The 18,744-nt window shown below is 44.0% G+C and overlaps 1 long non-coding RNA gene and 1 pseudogene across 1 annotated transcript in view; one reads left to right on the top strand and one right to left on the bottom strand.

Annotated features, from left to right (window-relative positions):
* Window positions 1–402: 402 nt before the first annotated feature.
* LOC133229411 (homeobox protein Nkx-6.2-like) lies at window positions 403–9,107 on the bottom strand (annotated as a pseudogene).
* Window positions 9,108–9,133: 26 nt separating this feature from the next.
* Window positions 9,134–18,744, top strand: part of LOC133230166 (uncharacterized) — a 68,136-nt gene continuing 58,525 nt past the window's right edge. Inside the window, exon 1 of the long non-coding RNA XR_009730772.1 lies at window positions 9,134–9,374. This is a non-coding gene — a long non-coding RNA (uncharacterized LOC133230166). The remainder of the gene's footprint in view (window positions 9,375–18,744) is intronic.

The raw sequence follows: 18,744 nt of genomic DNA, 5'->3' as shown, positions 1-18,744 counted from the left end.
AGCATGCAGATCCCTTTACAGACTTCCTCCCGGTCCACTTCTCCATCACATTTTGTCTTAGTATCTTGTAGGAGCTTAAGTTCCACAATTTACTCAGTTTTATATCTCTTAGTGTCAAGTTTCAAGCAATGCATATAGCGTAATCTCAACAATATTTGTAGAGTGAATGAATAACAAAGGGGATGGTCTATGTTGCATTAATAGAAAATATCAATTTGACCTAAAATCCAAATGGGACTCCTGTTCCTGCCAGATTAGGAACAGCTATATTAAGTAACTGACAACCTGTTTGTGTATGTGTGAAAGTAGAAGAGCTAGTCACTCAGTCACGTCTGACCCTTTATGACCCTATAGACCGTAGCCCGCCAGACCCTTCTGTCCATGACATTCTCCAGGCAAGAATCCTGGAGTGTGTTGCCATGCTCCCCTCCTCCAGGAATCTTCCTGACCCAGGGATCGAACCAGGGTCTCTTCCATCTCCTGCATTGGCAGGTGAGTACTTTACCACTAGCGCCACCTGGGAAGCCCCTGTCTGTCTATAATTGACCTTGAAGACCACATATATAGCGAGCATTCTTTGACATCACTCTTAAAAACTCAAGATGCTTTTATTATTTTTTTTTGACGTGTTAAATAATTTATTGATTATACAAAGTGATCCCACCGGGACGCGGGGCGGCGGCGGCCCCGACGCCGAGCCCGAGGCGGGCCGCCGTATAACTTACTCTGTAAAAATATATATACACACTGCGGCGGGGGCGGCTGGCGAGGGCGCCGGCCCGCGTCCGTACCCTGGTTGTCCGGCCCGGCCCCGCGCCCTCAGGAGGCGTCCCCCGCGCCGCCGCCGCACGGGCTGACCAGCGCCAAGTTCGGGGCTCTGTGCTTCTTGAGCAGCCGCGTTATCTTCTCGTCGTCCGAGTTGGGGTCCAGGGGCCGGTTGTACTCGTCGTCGTCGTCCTCCGCATCCGAGCCGCCCACCTTCAGTATCTCGGCGTCCGAGTCCTGCTTCTTCTTGGCCGACGCCATCTCCGCCGCGTGCCGCTTGCGCCACTTGGTCCGGCGGTTCTGGAACCACACCTTGACCTGGCTCTCGGTCATGCCCAGGGAGTAGGCGAGGCGCGCGCGCTCGGGCCCCGCCAGGTACTTCGTCTGCTCGAAAGTCTTCTCCAGCGCGAAGGTCTGCTGGCCCGAGAAGGTCGGCCGCGAGTGCTTCTTCTTGCCGTCCTTGTCCAGGACCCCGCCGGCCTGGGCCGGGCCGGCCAGGCGGGGGTCCCTCCAGGGCGAGCCCTGCACCACTCCGGGCCAGAAGATGGGCGGGCGCCCGGGAAGCTCCGCCAGGGGGCTTGGGATAGCCGCGCGCAAAGGCGGCCGCGGGCCCGAAATATGCTTTTAAATGATGTCTTTGGAGTTGCCTCCTGAAGGTAGAGATATTCTACTCCATTCCTCTCCTCACACTTTGGGCAGCAGAGATCTCCAACTTCTCCACATGGAGGTCCTTGAATACATTAACTGGAACGTTCAATCAAAAAATGATCAAGCAGGCTGTTTTGACTGAGTATTGACTTGGACAAACAAGATGTGAGTTTAAACAAAACCTTGATGGCCTTCCTTCCTGCTGAAAAGTGAAAGTGAAAGTCACTGAGTTGTGTCCGATTCTTTATGACCATGGAATTATCCAGGCCAGAACACTGGAGTGGATAGCCTTTCCCTTCTCCAGGGGATCTTCCTAACCCAGGGATCGAACACAGGTCTCCCTCATTGCAGGCAGATTCTTTACCAGCTGAGTCACAAGGGAAGCCCAAGAATACTGGAGTGGGTAGCCTATCCCCTTGTAGTGGATCTTCCTGAACCAGGAATTGAGGTGGGGGTCTCCTACATTGCAGGTGGATTCTTTGCCAACTGAGCTATCAGTGAAGGCCCCTTCCTTCCTGCTGCTGCTGCTGCTGCTGCTAAGTTGCTTCAGTCGTGTCCGACTCTATGTGACCCCATATACGGCAGCCCGCCAGGCTCCCCTGTCCCTGGGATTCTTCAGGCAAGAACACTGGAGTGGGTTGCCATTTCCTTCTCCAATGCATGAAAGTGAAAAGTGAAAGCGAAGTCGTTCAGTCGTGTGGGACTCTTAGCGGCCCCATGGACTGCAGCCTACCAGGCTCCTCTGTTGATGGGATTTTCCAGGCAAGAGTACTGGAGTGAGTCGCCAGTGCCTTCCTGCTAGTTGTACCTACAACAGCACATGGGCACATTTGGAGCGTGTTGCAATGATATTTGTGCACTTTCAATCTTTATTTTAAACAAAACAAAACTTAGTCTCTAAACCTAATTTTGAGGTAAATGTAACATATTCCTGATTCATTTCTATAGGGTTCGCATGGTGTTGTACAAAATAAATATGAAATAGTCTAAGGCACATATTGCTTTAAGTTTTGTATAATAGCTTTTAGTTCATGCATCATCCTTCTTGGACACAGTGATATTTGTAAATTAGTGCCTCCCCTCCCTGGACTACCAAACATGTTTCAAGACAGACCACATCTTATTTCACCACCAATTCTTTCTATATAGCTGATCAATAAGAAACTATCATATGTAATAATAGCTGCTGACATTTATTCATTTTTTAAATTTAACAATGATTAGCAAACAATGACCTAACGGCCAATCTCTGGCCCCACTACCTGTTCTTTTAAATAAAGTTTTATTGGAACATAGTCACATCCTTTTGTTTAAATGCTTTATAGCTGTTTCTAGGCAACAATAGCAGGGTTAAGTTGTTATGATGGAGACAATATGATCTGCAAAGCCTAAAATATTTTCTATCCAGCATTTTCCAGAAAGATTCACCAACTCCTGATTCATAATGTGCTCTGCACTGTGCAGGCATGTTGTGGTCTTCCCTTTCAATTTTCATGGCCATTGTTAAGTGAGATATATAGCAGTTATCCCCATTTCACAGATAAGGAAACTGAGGCACAAAGAGGCTTAGTAAGGGAGTGGTAGAGCAAGAAACAAAACACAGGAGTGATGCCAAAGTTCATGCATCTCACCATTGCCCTGCCTGCCTCTCACCCCAGTGAGAAAATACCTATCCTTGCCTTTTGGCGGTGGGTAGCATGCAGTTAATAATTGAAGATGGACATCAGGGGGTGTCTCTACTTCTCAAACTCATCACCAGCAGGGCCTCCGGTTCCCTGGTGGGAGAGGCATGGCTGGGAATGATTGAAACCACTGTTGGAAAGGCTGGGAAGGGGCCTGGGTACCTCCCAAACCCTCAGTTGACAGCCTGGCATTGCCCTGACTACAGCTAATCATCTCCCAAGTGGGCATCCACGGAGATTCATTTTGTCAAGGTATGAGCTCTCAGGCAATGTGGGAGCCCAGCGGGGCCCTTGAGCTGTCAACTGATGATTCTATAAACACGAGGGAGGGGTGCTTGGTGGCTGCATCCCAGGACCCCTCGTGCTGGGCGGCCAACTCTTGAAGCTCCTCCAAGTCTAAAAGGGAAAACTTTCACCTCCTACCAAGACTGGTGCCCCCCTGTCTGCAGAGGCTCCGATGGGTGTGGGGGAATTTCATCTTAAATCAGAAAGAGAGGGGACACAGAGGTTAACAGACAAAGAGCTGTAATGTGAGCAGACTTCTTTCATTTAAAAAAATTTTTTTTTAAACCCCTCTGCTAATGACTTGGTGATTTTCACAGTAGTAAATGTGCTGACTTAAAAAATCTGTGGGAGGTCAATAATTTTCCCTCTGCCTGTCACTGTGTTGATTGTGGTTCCGATGCACCTTAATTACAGTACCTACAGGTGGAGTATTATACAGTGTGTACATTAATCAGAATAGATTTACTGAGGGAAATAAAACTGCCGGCTTCCTTAGGGTTGCACTCTTATCAGGCAGTAAGGGGGCTGGTGGGCCTCTGGGTTAATGCTTGGGGTTTGGAACCCAGAAGCCACCTCACAGCAGCCGATGGTCCCAGAGTGTCTCCATCCTAAGCTGGAGTCCTGTGTTGAACCAAAGAATCAGAGGAGAGTTCCAGAAGTTGGGTTTTCAGTATTTTCAGATCAGAGAGGGCAAGGGTGTGTGTGTGTGTGTGTGTGTGTGTGTAGAGAGAGAGACAAAGACAGAATGAAAGGGATTGTGCAGTTGTTTAAAGAGCTAATTTTCCGTTGTCTTCCACGGAGACAAAAGGAACCCAGGTAACAGAAAGGCACACCTTGTCCCCTCCGGTCTTATTTTTGTACAGAGAGGAAGAGAAGGACAGAACCTCCACAGGGAGCTGAAGAAGGTACACATCGCCTTCTGCTTGGGGGCTGGGAGGCAGAGGGCTAGGTGTTGCTGCTGTTGATTTTTCTATTTTATTTTGACTTTTACACAAGTCTTTATGGTAAAGTTGATTAGAAGGGAGGCCAATAGCCTCCACTGATCCAGAGGGACAATTTAGGTGGGTGGCTCATGACTCCAACTCTTCACTTAGTCTCCATCCATCACATTCCTCATCTACGAAATGGGTTTCACAGTAGTACCTGCCTCACAAGGTCACTGAGGGGGGTTATTGAGATAATACACATAAAGCACACATAGCAGTAACTGGCACACAGTAGGTGCTCAATGGAAGTTGGTTATTATTATCAGAAGCTGTGAACTTGGGCTTTTAGGGGGCAGTGAAACACGTTCTAGTCCTGTCTCTCCTAGTTAATTGTAGTGATGTTATCCAAGTTACTAAACCTTTCTTGGCCTTAGTTTACTCATCCATAATGTGGGACTATAGTGCTTAATGAGAGCTGAGTGCAAAAGACTTTGTATACAGTGAACCCTCATAAATACTAGTGATCAGCCACAAATTGGGATGTTTTCTAATCTTTCAGAAATGGCAGTTCCTAAGTGGCTGATCAAGTTGTAGAAGTAGTGTCTTTCTTCTCAACATGCTGCTTAAGTCTCTGTCTCTGTTGATTTTAGTTTTCAGTCTAAAGACTTGTACTAGACAATCTAATGGGCTGCCAGATTCAGTAAATACCAAAACATAAAAAAAAAAAAAAAAAAAAACCACAGTTTTTGGGCTCTTGGTTAGGTCTAGACTTGACGTGGCTAATGGGTTATGGAGCACAGTCTCCAGCCTAGGGGAAAAAAAAAAATATGAGCTCACAAAACCATAGCGTGTACTTGAGAAGAAAGCCGCAGGAAGGTTCCAGTTCAGTTCAGTCACTCAATCATGTCCGACTCTTTGCAACACCATGAATCGCAGCACGCCAGGCCTCCCTGTCCATCACCAACTCCCCGAGTTTACTCCAACTCATGTCCATTGAGTCAGTGATGCCATCCAACCATCTCATCCTCTGTCGCCCTGTTCTCCTCCTGCCTTCAATCTTTCCCAGCATCAGGTTCTTTTCCAGTGAGTCAGTTTTTCACATCAGGTGGCCGAAGTGTTGAAGGTTCCAAGCAGGACGCAAAGCCAGAGGAAAACATCTCAGCGGAAATAATCCATGCACGTTTCAGAGCCAGGTCCTTGAATTGGCCCTGTTCAAGACATGGACAAAATGCTACAGAGATCTGTATTTTGAAAAGAACTTAGCCATCCATCCTTGGGAGTCAGAGCCCCATCACTAACTGTGCACAGGAGCCAAGCCTCCCTCAGGGGAGAATGAGACCCAGCAGGCGGGGAAGACTCAAGGTGACAATTGAACGCGCATTCGGGCTTTGGGTCTATATTCATCCTTGCTGAATGGCCTTTCTGCGGGAGGGAAATGAAGGTTAAAAAAAGTCCTAAGAGGATGAAAGAGGGGAGAGCAAGGGAGGGAAAACCTCACCCTTCTCTCTCCACCCAGCCCCATTTACTCTTCCTTTACGTTCCTTGGTGAAACGTGAACTCCAAGCAGGGCATGAGAGCGTTCCCAGACAGAACAGGGTCTTGCCATCCTCTGCCGGACTATTTCTTCTTCTTCCAAGTAGGTTACTTTGGCCTTTCCTCACCCACCTTCACAACTCCGCCAAATGCTCATGGAGACCCACTGCTATGCTGGGGCTCCGGGGTGATCTAATTGTACAAGGTCCAAATCCTTCACACTTAACTTTTGGCTTCTGCCTTCCAATAAGAGCTCTGCTGCCTGGAGTAGTTGCTCAGCTCAGACTGGAGTTGGCTTAGCAGAAAAAACCTTGTGTAAATACAGTCCTTGTCTTACCTGGAGCCCTTTATGCCACTGGCAGTTAAGTTTCAGGGCTTGCAGCTAAGGCTGACCTTTCTTTGCATTACAACTGGTTTCATTAACCTCCTTTTCTTTCCTTCCTTGGTGTGAGCTTTTGGTGGCCAGATTGCTTGAGAGGAGGGAGGGGTACAGCATTATAGTAGGCACTGCAAGGATACTGACCACAGCGTGGCATGCTCAGTAACTAAGTCGTGTCCTAGTCTGAGACCCCACAGACTGTAGCCGGCCAGGCTCCTCTGTCCCTGGAACCTCTCAGGCAAGAATTCTGGAGAGGGTTCCCATTTCCTCCTCCAGGGGATCTTCCCAACCCAGAGACTGAGCCCAGGTCTCCTGCACTGCAGGCAGATTCTTGTGTCTGAAAGCACCAGGGAAGTCCATAAGGCGTCAAGCCCTCAGTGTCAATATAAGGAAAGTGAGGTTCAGATGTCACATGGAGCATGGCTGAGCTGAGTTCTTCAATACCTATCACCCAAATAACGGCTCCTCCAGATTTCCCATGATACTAAAGAGCTATTTGGCTATGAATCCAGAGCAGTCTCAAGATACATAACTAATTTAAGTCAGTGATAAATATTAGACCATTTTAGGATGATCTGTTTAGTCTTTTAATCCAGATAAACAGTAACCTGACTACAATAATGGCTTTAGAACTGTGGCTTTAGTGGGGAGAGAGGAATAATTAGAATAGTATTTGCTTGTATGTAAGTGGGAGCTTTCGTGTTTGAAATCACTTGATAGAACAAAGCCCTTGAAACCGTCCTGAACAACGGTTGCAGAAAAAGAAAGTGCTGGAATCTCCTGCCAGAAAGGGTTTGCTATGTAAAATTTCACTTGGGCAGGAAACTTCACAAATTATAAACTAGTGGCATTTCCAAATGAGTGGCATTTTACTTTATGGCCCTCTGCAGCATGCACGGTCACTCTGAAATGATTATATAAGAGACTGGTTTTATTACATCATCTCACTTGGTACCTCTGCCTCCAGTCGGCTCTCCTGGGGAAAGACAAGGGAGTGCCTTTGATCAAGAGGACCCCAGCTGAATTTCTAGACCTGATTTCTGGCCCAGAAGCTGCCTCTAAACAGCTGGGTAACTGGGCATAGCTCTCTATCTCTGTTGATTTTAGTCTCCCGTCTAAAGACTTGTACTAGAGAATCTAATGAGCTGCCAGACTCAGTAAACACCAAAACATAAAAACACAGGCATCTAGTTAAATCTGAGTGTTACACGAATGGTAAGCTTTTTCACGTCTGAGTATGTCCCAGACAATATTTAGGATGTTCACATACTAAACAACTTCATTACCTTTCTGAAATTTAGCTGTGTATCCTGTATGCTATCTGGCAAAGCTAGTCTCTAAAATCCTTTAGACCTTAAATTTGAAGTCTGTAGTGAACACATCTGATTTTGTATTTGTTTCTAAGAGAGAGTGGGCTTGCTAAGATGTGGAGGGTGGGGAAAAAGAGGGAAGCAGCTCCCTGAAAACACCAGCCTATGTCCAGTCTGCCAAGGAATGGGTCACAGCATCTGGAGGAACAGTGTTTTAAAAACATTGCTTCACTTTGAGAGGTAGCCCCTGAGAAAACAGCCACCTTTCCTAATGGCATAGGCCCCTCCTATGGCTGCAGAGGGTGTAGGGCACTCTGTCCCCCAAATTGTCTCATTCACTGGCGGTGTTGTGCCTAACACTCCAGAGACAGCAGGTGAAAAGAGATCACTTCTAGTCCTTTCTGTACACAGAAGCAATTACAGTTAATCCTTGCTCCATGCCATCATACACCGAGGACCAGAGAATCCCCACAGCAGGGGGCTAAGCAAACCATCCTTTAGAGGTATTCAGGAATGGTCACGGGCCTCCTCTTTCTCTCTAGGTGATGTGGACATGGCACCCTCCCCAACCTGCTTTTGTCTGGAACAAGTCTCCGGGGATGGAGACAGACAGAGCAAAGGAGAGGGAAGGGAGGGAGACGCTGGAAGTCAGTGCTGCAGGATCGAAATCGCAGTTAGCACAAGGCTTGGTAGCTGGAGGTGGAGTGAGAATAATAAGATTTCCAAAGTAACCTTAAAAAATCATTGCAGATAGCGCTTTACCCTGTGTTACAGTGAGGGCCCTCCCTGAAGAATAATGACCACCTTTTCGGTCCATTTAGTTTGGGTCTTTTACAGTCTATCAGAGATGAGTTTCCTGGAGCCTGGGATCCCATTCAAGGCAGTGTGGAAACATGCAGAAGTGTGTTGATTGCATTCCCACAGTCCTTACATTCTGCCCCTGGGAGGGGGCCCTCCACTGATTTCTGGAATGGATAGGCAAACAACCCCAGTGTTTCCCAAAGCACTTCTGAATATCACTCCCCTGCTACACACACACACACACACACACACACACACACACAGTCAGGACATGAATGAACCCGACAGACAGTTGGCTTGAATTCTGCCTCACCTCCATAAAGAAGCATGCAGAGCCCGGCTGTGAAGACAATACGGTTAGGCTACACTGCTTTATAGACAGAGAGAAAGAAGGAAAACAACTCTTTGCCTTGGATGCAAATAAACTCAGCTTCACCTTTAAAGCTGAAAACCTGTGCCCTTGGCAAGACGTCTGGGGACCGTTCCAGAGGTATTAATCTTCCTCCGTTTACAAGTTAAATAAGTCTTTGGAAACTTTCTCTAGCCCTGCTTTTTCTCTCCAGCACCATCTCCTTCTTTCGCGCCTTTTTAGTACACTCAGAACTCCCCAGACGCAGGAATTCCCCGGGAACCGAGGTCCGGGAAATAGACTCGGGTGGATTTCCGAGTCACCCCCTGGCTGCGGAGCCGCCAGCAGATGGCGCTGTGTCGCACGGTATGGATCCCGCGTGCCGGCCGGCGCTGGAGTGGGCAGTCTGCTCAAAGTTTCTCGTGCCATTCCTGGACCGAAACAAATGTTTGTGGAATTAAGTAGTGATTTCCTTTAGTCTGCGCGACTCTTACTGGCTGTGTTTTCAGGCTCTAGATGTTACCATATGCCATATATTGCTTTCTCGGGGAGAAATCGAGGGTTTCAAAGCACACTTAACCCATCCTAACTGCTCACGTCAACTAGTCAAGGTCTGCATTTTCTGATAAAAATAACCCATAAAACTTCCATATTAAGAGCTAGAATGGTTTGGAAGACAAAGAAATGCTGAAAAATGTAAGTAAACAGAGCACCTAAGATTCTTCTAAGTAAACAGCTGGGGGAGGGGCGCCCTTTTTACCAGGCTCAAAAATAAAGCATGAGAGCAGACAGGATGAAACTCAAGGCTTGGGTGGGGAAGGGGTCTGTCGGGTTGCCGGCTGCGGGGCTTGGGAGGACGGGAGTTGCGTTCTATGATGGCTGGAAACACTTGGGTGCAATGACCATATATATGTATGTGTGTGTATATATATATAATTGTGGAGAAAACTTTGGAGATGTGATGATCTTGAGGGCACATCCAGGAGCCTATGAATTTTCACAAGCAAGTTAAGCAGCCGTGGATTAGGGTGATAGGAATTATCAGTGCCCCATTCGTTAGGGCTCAGTATGTATTTAATGTTGTCATAAAATCCGCCTTCTCAAAGTAAGCAAGGCAAGTCTGTGTGCATCTCCAAAGAGATGTACACAGCTTTGTTTGGGATAATGGATTTGACATGACTAAAAACAACAGGGATTAGATGGACCAGCATGGATAGATGTGACTAATTGTCATCTCCTGGTATCAGCATAAACATGGCCAGCCCTGCAGACTAGTCATGAGAAGATGGGGAAGCCAGGGGGTTTGGGCGGGACTAAGCTGCAGAATTGATCCTAACTGATTGATAACGTAGGGACAGAATGGAGCATGAAGGAGACTTTGCCTTATGTATGGATGTGAACAGAGCATTTTAGAATTGCTGAGCATTTCCTTGCTTAAATTGGGCTGAGTGTTGCAGCCCTCCAGAGCAAGCACACTGCTGCCTGCCTCGCACAGAGTAACTTTGGGCTTCTCTTTCTTAAATGTTGATCAAACTTTTGAAACTGGCTGAATGTCCCAATTTATCTTTTACACAAAAGAACAGGTTTTGAAATCTTGTTTCAGACTTTTCTAAAGTTTTCAGCAAGTGACCCAATTATTTCTCTTTACATACACAGAGATAATGTTTAACTTTCTTAACTTGTTTTACTGTTTTGTTTTTAAATCAGGAGCTATGGCTACATGGATTTTTTTTTAAGACAATGAATAAATATTTCTAGTTCTGAAATACATCCTTTTAAAGTAAAGAATATTCTGACTTTGAAACTTAATCATTTGAAGCAGTAATTATATTTAAAGTGATTACATAATATGATGAGGTATATTCATTTACTAACATATGGCTTTTCATAGTTGGTGCTGTTTTTTTTCACCTGTTTTCATTTTTTCAGCTAAAGCTCAAAGACATTTTTCTAACCAAATGTCATTTATTATGTCAACGTAAGCTGTTTATACCATGAATATATTGTTAACATAGTGAAATGAAACTTTAGTTCAGCCACTAATAGCAATATTTAAGGCTTCCCAAATATTATAAACACTGCAAATTCTATCCATAATATCCAGAAGCTGATTTTGGATCAAATTTAGACCTGTCTTTCACACAGCGCCACATTAAATTTAAAATTAGTCAAGGATTACAGTTTGCTATGAAGACTGTCTCCATCTCCAATATGAGCAAATGTCATCAAAGTGAAAGGGAAAAAAAAAGGAAAGAAAAGATGTGATTGTTTTGACACAAGTGAGAGAAGCTTAGTGTTGCTTCATTTTTAACCTCGTTTCAAATTATCTTTTAACCACCCTGATATTTCTGCATGGAGATAATCACATCTCATCAGCCTTCTTAAACCGGCAGCTCCATACTCAGAGCTAATGCTTCTTGTTAAATCATATTGCTAAACAAAACATTACAGCTCCTGCAGCAGACTGATGGAAATCAGCTTTGCTGGACGGTCTGTTTTTTTTTCTTTCCATCATTCAATTTTATTTTCTTTCCTTTGGTAATTTTAATCTTATATAAGGTATGCAAATGTGTTTCCTAGAAAGTCAGGACACGAGTTTAAAAGACATAAAAGCAAATCTGCCTTATAGATGAAGACAGAAACCTGTTGAAGTGTTCCTGGGAAAATAATAAACTCAGGGATTCACAGGCACAATTTCATAGAAGAAAATCCTTCTTAGGAAAGGAACTGAAACATGGGACTTCAGAAGAAGAAAAAGCGATCCTGGTTTTAAACATACACAATCAATTATTTCCTAACATCGCTTAAGAATTCACATATCATTGAGGTTTAGCAAACACAGGAAGAACACACGGCTTATTTATTTTAGCACTTTTGCATCTGCAGATGTAAAATCAAAAGACCCCTGCTTAAGCATTTGAAAAACTAGTGTATAAATGACCGACTGCCTTATCTTTACACAATTTGCCTTAACTTCACTTCCTCTCACTTTGTCATTTAATTTGTACGGTTTCCAAATCAGAGTGACGATCATCTATTAGTCCCCCTGGTGACAGAGGGCAGGGCGTTGTTGTAGCCGAGTTAATAAAGCAGAAACACAAGCCTAATTACTGGGGAGATAAACCATGCTGGCAGGGGTTACCTTCCCCGAGATCTGGAGCTATTTGCACCCAGACATTTTGTAGACAGTGTGTACGTAAGGACAGACAGAGACCAAGCAGGTGGGGTGTGTTTGTTTTCACAGAAAGATACTGATAAATTTCAGGAATCGTCTTCCCTGGAAGACGGTGTGGTAACTGTGCATCTACGCTGGGAGGGGGGAGCAAGTGCGTATTCATTAATCAAATGAGATAATGGGGGGGGGGCGCAAAGGTGCTTTATAACTGCAAGGGGAAAGCAAACAGAAAGGGGCATTGTTGCTAAAAGGGCATGTATGAATGTTTAAATAAGTCTACATACACACGTGTTAAATAGCTCTGACGTGGTGGTGGTGGTTTTTGGGGTTGGAGGGTCAGGGGAGACAGAGAGAGAGAGAGAGATTGAGAATGCCTCTCTGATGCCAGAAGTTACACCATGGAATGCATTGCTGGATGGAAAGATTTAAATACATGGATATATATATATATATATATATATAGTATAATGTACAGACAGAATCATACTATATACAGCATAATGACTCAACAACTTTTACAGCATAGAACCTGATTGAAAATCTAATTTATTGATGACTCAGAAGCATATATTGTGTTTTTATAGGCTTAAATCATGTGTATATGACTATACCATATTTATGCAGATTGTATAGGCATGCTGAGCACTTTCACCATCCTGTGTACTTTTTCACATTTAATATACAAGACTGCAACACTTTTTATCAAGACTGCCATCCTCCCCAATTCCCTCCCTCCCAAGTAAACAAATAAAAGAGCCTACCTGTGTAACTAACATTTAAGAGATATTCATAAAAAGAGAAAAAAATACAGCTCCTGACTCCTGATTTGGGTGAATACAGTGATCAGTGGATACTGTAGTAAAAGCTAAGAAACTATGTTTGCAGAGTGAACCTATTAATGCAGCTTTGTCCAACAAATATTAAAATTGCAAAGCAATTTGCCCATTTGACAATGGCTAATGAACTTAAGTATGCAGAATGAACTTTAATAATTGAGGAAATTGTGCAATTAAGCTGAAAGCAGCTGAAAATTACAAATAAAATTAACTCTCTAGTTTAGCAAGACTATCACTACTTCTATTACCAACCAGTTTGTGTGGGTCTCAAGAAAGTCTGGAAACTTTCAAGTGATTGTACATTTATTGTGATGATTTACCATCAAGATATTGACCTCATTTTTTTTAGTAGAAATGAACACTAATACTTCTTACAATATGTTTCTGAATTGCCATGTGGTTGGAATTATACAAAAGGTCTCATTGGCAGGCTGTGTTTTAATTTTGATTTCATGTTTATGATCCTATCTGTGTCTATTTTAAAATTAAATGGATTACATTCAGCAAAAAATCCTTTTACTAGACTGGCTTGCTTGTCTCATACTATTAGGCTCTATATGTCCAGCTTTTACAAATCTGTTAATACGTAAAACCGTAAGAAGCCTCTTATGTTCAAACCAGGTTGGACCGAAGACATCAGATTAATATTTGATAATGTAGAAGAGCCCTTAATCAGATTGGTTATTTCATGACAGAATGTTTCTGTAATTATCATAATTGTTGTGCTAAATATGTTTGTCTTTGTATCTGGCTTTGGGCGTAATCTTCTCTCTTGAAAGCCACTCAATGTGGAACTTCAGATTCCTGCACAAAACCCAATTAATATTAAGATGACAAGCCCCAATGAGCTCCAAAGAGGCAACAGCTGAACAGACTCTAACATTCTTAAGTACAGATACTTGAGTGATCAAGTACATCTGAGGGAGACACACAATTCAATAATCCCTTTCTCAAGAAAGTCAAGAGCCCTGTGAGATACGAGGGAAATCAAAGGAACACATCAGAAAGAAAATGACGGGTCTGGTCCTGTAGCGTCTCTATTAAAATGCAAAAGTTATGGATTTTTTTCGGGGTGATGGGAACCTTTTCTGTTTTTATTGATTTCTTTTTATAGCTTGATGATTTCTCTAAGATTATCTTAAAAGCTTAAAGAAAAAAGAGGCCTCATCAAAAGGTATCTTGCATGACAGAAGTGTATATAGTCTTGGTTAACATGAAGGCTCTGTACAGGCTGGGAGGAGAGGAATTCTGCTAGTTCATCAGCCTGGGGGAGGGCTGCATTGAGCAGTGAAATGAGCATTTTACTGCCATATTTGATGCACGTGGCAAAACCACCTTCTCGCCCCTGGACCAGTCAGGGGAGATGAGAAGGGGGCTGGAACTACCTGGGCATTGCCCCGGAGAGGCAGTTACAAAGCTCTGTTTTAACAAATGTCTTTCCCTTTGCATTGTGTAAAGCAATCACCTTCATACCCTGACCCCCAATTTCCTAGCAGCCTGGGTGACTCCTTGGATTTACAGCTAACTTCACTGTCCAGAGGTGACATCCTAACCCATTGATTTGTAATCAGAAATTGGTTTCCTGTCACTTTAAAAGTGAGGCACTAAGGGGCAGTAAAAACAAGGCTGTCGGGAGCTAAATGGAGCTATAGTTCAGACCCCGGGGGCCGTTACACACTACCTTCCCCGTGTATTTATTACATTAAAAAACCTCTGTAGAGCACTTTAAATGGCCGGTGACATCCTCTTAGGTGACTTATGGCTCTGTGAAATCAGTTTTGTAGAAACTCCTTCACATGTGCCAAAACAACAACAACAACAAAATATATATATATATATAAAGAAATTAAAACCCCACTCCCAGTGTGCCTGTGTTTGTGCATAAGAGTGTGCTGGTCCCAGTCCACTGAGTCTCTGTGACCAGCATTTCAGCAGCAGGAAGTCCCCACTCTGGCCACCCAGCATCACCTAGAGCTCACTTTGTTCAGACACCACAGAAAGTGAAACCAACCAGCGTGGCCCTTTGCCTCTCGCCTGATAAATCTAGTGGAGCTGTGGAGGCCGCCTGCCCAGTTCCAGTGTCTCTCCTAAGAAAGAAGGACTCATTCGTAAACTCATGTCCCTTCGCCTCCTCTGTATACCCCCAGATACCCACCTCGTGTATCCACCCAAATACTCACCTCCTACATATGACACCCTGACAGTTTTTTCAGATATCCCCTTTACAGTAAACACTAGGGAACAAGCGATAATTATATTCAAAACTGCCTAGGCTGGAGTAGAAGTAGACTTCTCTGACTTAGGCTTACATTTTCAAAGATGCAAGGGCTTGAAAATTACTGAGACAATGTTTTCAGAGATGCTTCTTATAAACCAGACACCAGTTCCATCCAAATGCAGATCCTCGTGGGCCCTGAGCCCCCATTTCCTTTCTCTGCTTGTCACAACAAGGCAGGACTTCTCTAGAGAGAGACCCTCACCCTGGGAGCAATGTCGGCGCTGTGCACCATTGCATCAAAATTAGAGTCTCTGCCGCACAGGCATGGACAAATTCTCTTCACAGAGTGAATTGCCCCAAATTGTGAGACACTTGAAACGGAATGTGTTCCTGTTGCCTTCTGAGGTTCCTGCTAATTAATATTCAAAAGACTCAAAGAGGAAAAATGGATACCTAAATCATACATATGTATATGCCTTTTAAGCTTTATTATAAAGGCAAAATAACCCCTTACTTGGTTAAAATCCAACTTGAATCAACATACAAAGGTGACTGCACTGTAATCCTAGACATATCTGCATTATGTAGGCATGTTACTGCGCCACCAGAATCTCTCAATAGTAATTATTATGCCAAGCACCCTGTTGGCACAATTACACTAAAGCTCTAATTAGTAGCAGTAAGATTAGAACCCCTACATGTTAAATCTGTAGAAGCAACGCTGAGTGAAGGATTTAAAACAGTTTCAAAACATTGTATTGTCTTTATTACAGTCTTTATACTTCAGTAAAGAAGGGTTTTCTATAAAATGCACTTAAAATAATCTGGTCCTGTCACTAAAAATAGGAACGATAAGGTAATTGCAGTCAAACCTAGTGAGTCGGCTCGCTACCTAGGTGCGGTTAAATCGAAAATGACAAATCTAGTGAACTCTACTGGGAGATCCATACTTCCTGCCTGCTGGACGCATTGGTATTTTTCCAACCATCAGCCAGGGGAACACGCGGGGGCCATACTTGTCACGGGCCTGCCTTTTCATTACCTCGGAGGAGCCAGGAGGCAGGCATCGGAAGCGGATCTCCCTCAGCAATCTGATCGCAGCATCCGGAGATTTACCTGTCTCCTTAGAGACTGCGGCGTTCGCATTGAACGCAGCACAAGACTCCTCCCTTCCTACGGAGATGGCACCAGGGCTTAGCTCCCAGCCGGCTGTGAAGCTGGACGTCAGGTGCCAGAACTGGGGCCTCCAGAGGAAGAGAAGCCGAAGGGCACACTCCGCGGCAGGGGTCTGGGTCAAGCCGAGAGTAGACAGGGGGTCTGCAGGGCACTCCTGAGCATTTGGGGGAGACCAGAACATAGCTCAAGGAGAGGAGGAAAGGAGACGCGGATTGCCAAATGCCAGGTGTATCTGTTTGGATCTGGGAACCTTTAGATTGGATTTTCCCGTGAAACTGAGTAAATGCTCCACTGTGTAAAATGTTGTAAGGGTGGAAACCTAGAAGCTCAGCAGGAGGGAGAAACAAAGCCATCATCTGCCTGGTAGTTTGCCCTTCCGGGCCCACCCCCTGCCACCTCCACAGCCAACACGGCAGGGGAGCCTGGCCAAGGCCCGGAGCGTCTTCTCTGTGGCCTGCCTGCCATCCATGGGCTCATCTGCTCACCCAGCCCCGGTTATCTGCAAAAACCCTGGTTCTCTCAATCCGTGGAGCTCCTGAGTGGAAAAACAGGGAGTTCTGGGCACACAAAGGGCCTGTCAAGGCTACAGAAGCTGGTGGTAAATTAAGCTTATGTTAAAAAAAATACACACACACACACACACCCACACACCCCTATATAGAGAGATATATATAGTCTTGGCCAAAAAGTCCGTTTGGGCTTTTCTGTAAGATCTCATATATATCTCAGCTGCCCTATAGGCAGAATTTGGCCTACGTACTTTGAGGATGCACCCTTAAAAGCACGGTTATCCTGGAGGGATCTGTGCACAAACATCTACAGAATAGACATTTGAAAAATGTTTCACCTGGGTTTTTCCATAGAAGCAAATGCATTATTTGTTTCGCTTCTCAAATGCCAAGTCAGACAACTCTGGCAGTCTTCAGGATGAAAACAGGAGACAGAAATCCCCAAAGGTTACCGTAGTTCGGCTTTAGTGTCACGAAACGGCAGTTATTTCCCTCGGCCGACAAATTTCCCATAATTACAATAATACCTAGTGAGCATGTATCTGTAAAGCACACATATATAGACTTTCGAAATGTGCCGTGTAACAGCCATAAAACTGTCTCCAAGAATGTACAGTGATAAGAGGGCAGAAGTCAGAGGATGGCCTCTGAATCTTAATAATTGCATGCGTTCAGCCATATGTTATATCCAGAAGAGCTATTTACTGTAAAATTGAAGGCCAGGAGAGTAGGCACTTTCTGGCTTCTATATTTTATGTTGGCTTCTCTTTCATAGCCCCAGACTGGAAGAAGGAAGCAAAAACATCCTTCTGCTTTACAGGTTATCTCCTTGCCGTCATAATTCTGGTGTTTATATGCATGTATGTTTTATCTACAAAAGATATCCACAGGAGAGCTGATCTTCCTGCAACTGTTACAGAACTATTAAATGTATATTAGCATGGTCATTTTTATTTAATGGAAACAAATAACAGTTAATCTTATTGGAAGGGTTAAGTGGGTTTACTTGGTAAAGGGCAAATCCCTTTGGATGCTTTCTTTTTTAAAGAATAGCTGCAGTGGCTGACAGATGGTCTTTGTCTGAGTGTAGCTGAGGACAGATACAGTTTCTTTTTACACATTTATGAAAGTTGTAGATATAGACGGTTGGTAATATGCGGTGGCCTAGGACAGAGGGCACGCCCGGTGGACAGAGAGGATTAGATTTCAGATCAGTGACAGATGGCCGGCTTAGCAGAGTCAGATAAAATTAAAAGTCAGGGTGGGGGGTGGAGATGCGGATAAAAAGAAACCACTTTCCATGTAAAAGTTGTATCTCTTAAGACAATGGCAGCATGCACCATTCAGTTCTCTTCCCAACCTGGTGTCAAGTTCCTGGGATTTAAATTCCTACATTTTACTTTTTGCCTTTGCAGAAGAGGTGGGATTATTCTTTGTTGATCAAGTTTATCAAAGGGAAATGAAGAAACCAAGTAATTCACAATTTGCCTTTCAGCTTGACCAGCAGAAAGTATTCCATTTGCACAATGACACTGGATTTTTATGTGGGGGTCATTAGCCACAGTGCTCCTCCTCGGTTTGGGCAGATTTTTTTATAAGCCTATTGGTAAGATCCACATTTTTGCTTACTCCATATGCACCATTTAAACCTATCACATCACTATACCCTTCGTCAAATAACCGTACAACATATTTAGTGTTAATTTGTCACGCTGAAATTATTCATCGGTGTCTTGAGTAAGTCCGATAATATTTATGGGTTATGCCATTCCATGTTTTCTGGCAATGCAGTTTGCTAGATTTCATAGATTTACTGTGTCTGCTTTTTTATGACTGACATAGCAATAACCAGATTGCAGAGATATTTATGTTGTTTGTGGCTTAGCAAGATAATTAAAGGATATAAATTAATCAAGTGCAATTAATTAGAAACTTTATGTTCGCAGCAGTCCTTCTTTGCATGTATAATTTATATTTATTGATTTCCTGGCTTTCATTAGCCTATGAGATAACAGCAAAAATGCATTAGAGAAGAAAATGTACAATTAGCGTGAGAGTGAACCTTGGCATAATGGATAGATCAGCACATGTTTGGGGCAAATATAAAGCTTTGTTAACTGTCATAAGCAGTTATAATTGATGAGTGGTATTT

This window comes from Bos javanicus, chromosome 18 (genome assembly GCF_032452875.1).
Source record: "Bos javanicus breed banteng chromosome 18, ARS-OSU_banteng_1.0, whole genome shotgun sequence".
Taxonomy (NCBI): Eukaryota; Metazoa; Chordata; class Mammalia; order Artiodactyla; family Bovidae; genus Bos; species Bos javanicus.
The sequence above is the reverse complement of the archived record's forward strand: the minus strand, read 5'-3'. Positions and strand labels throughout refer to the sequence as shown.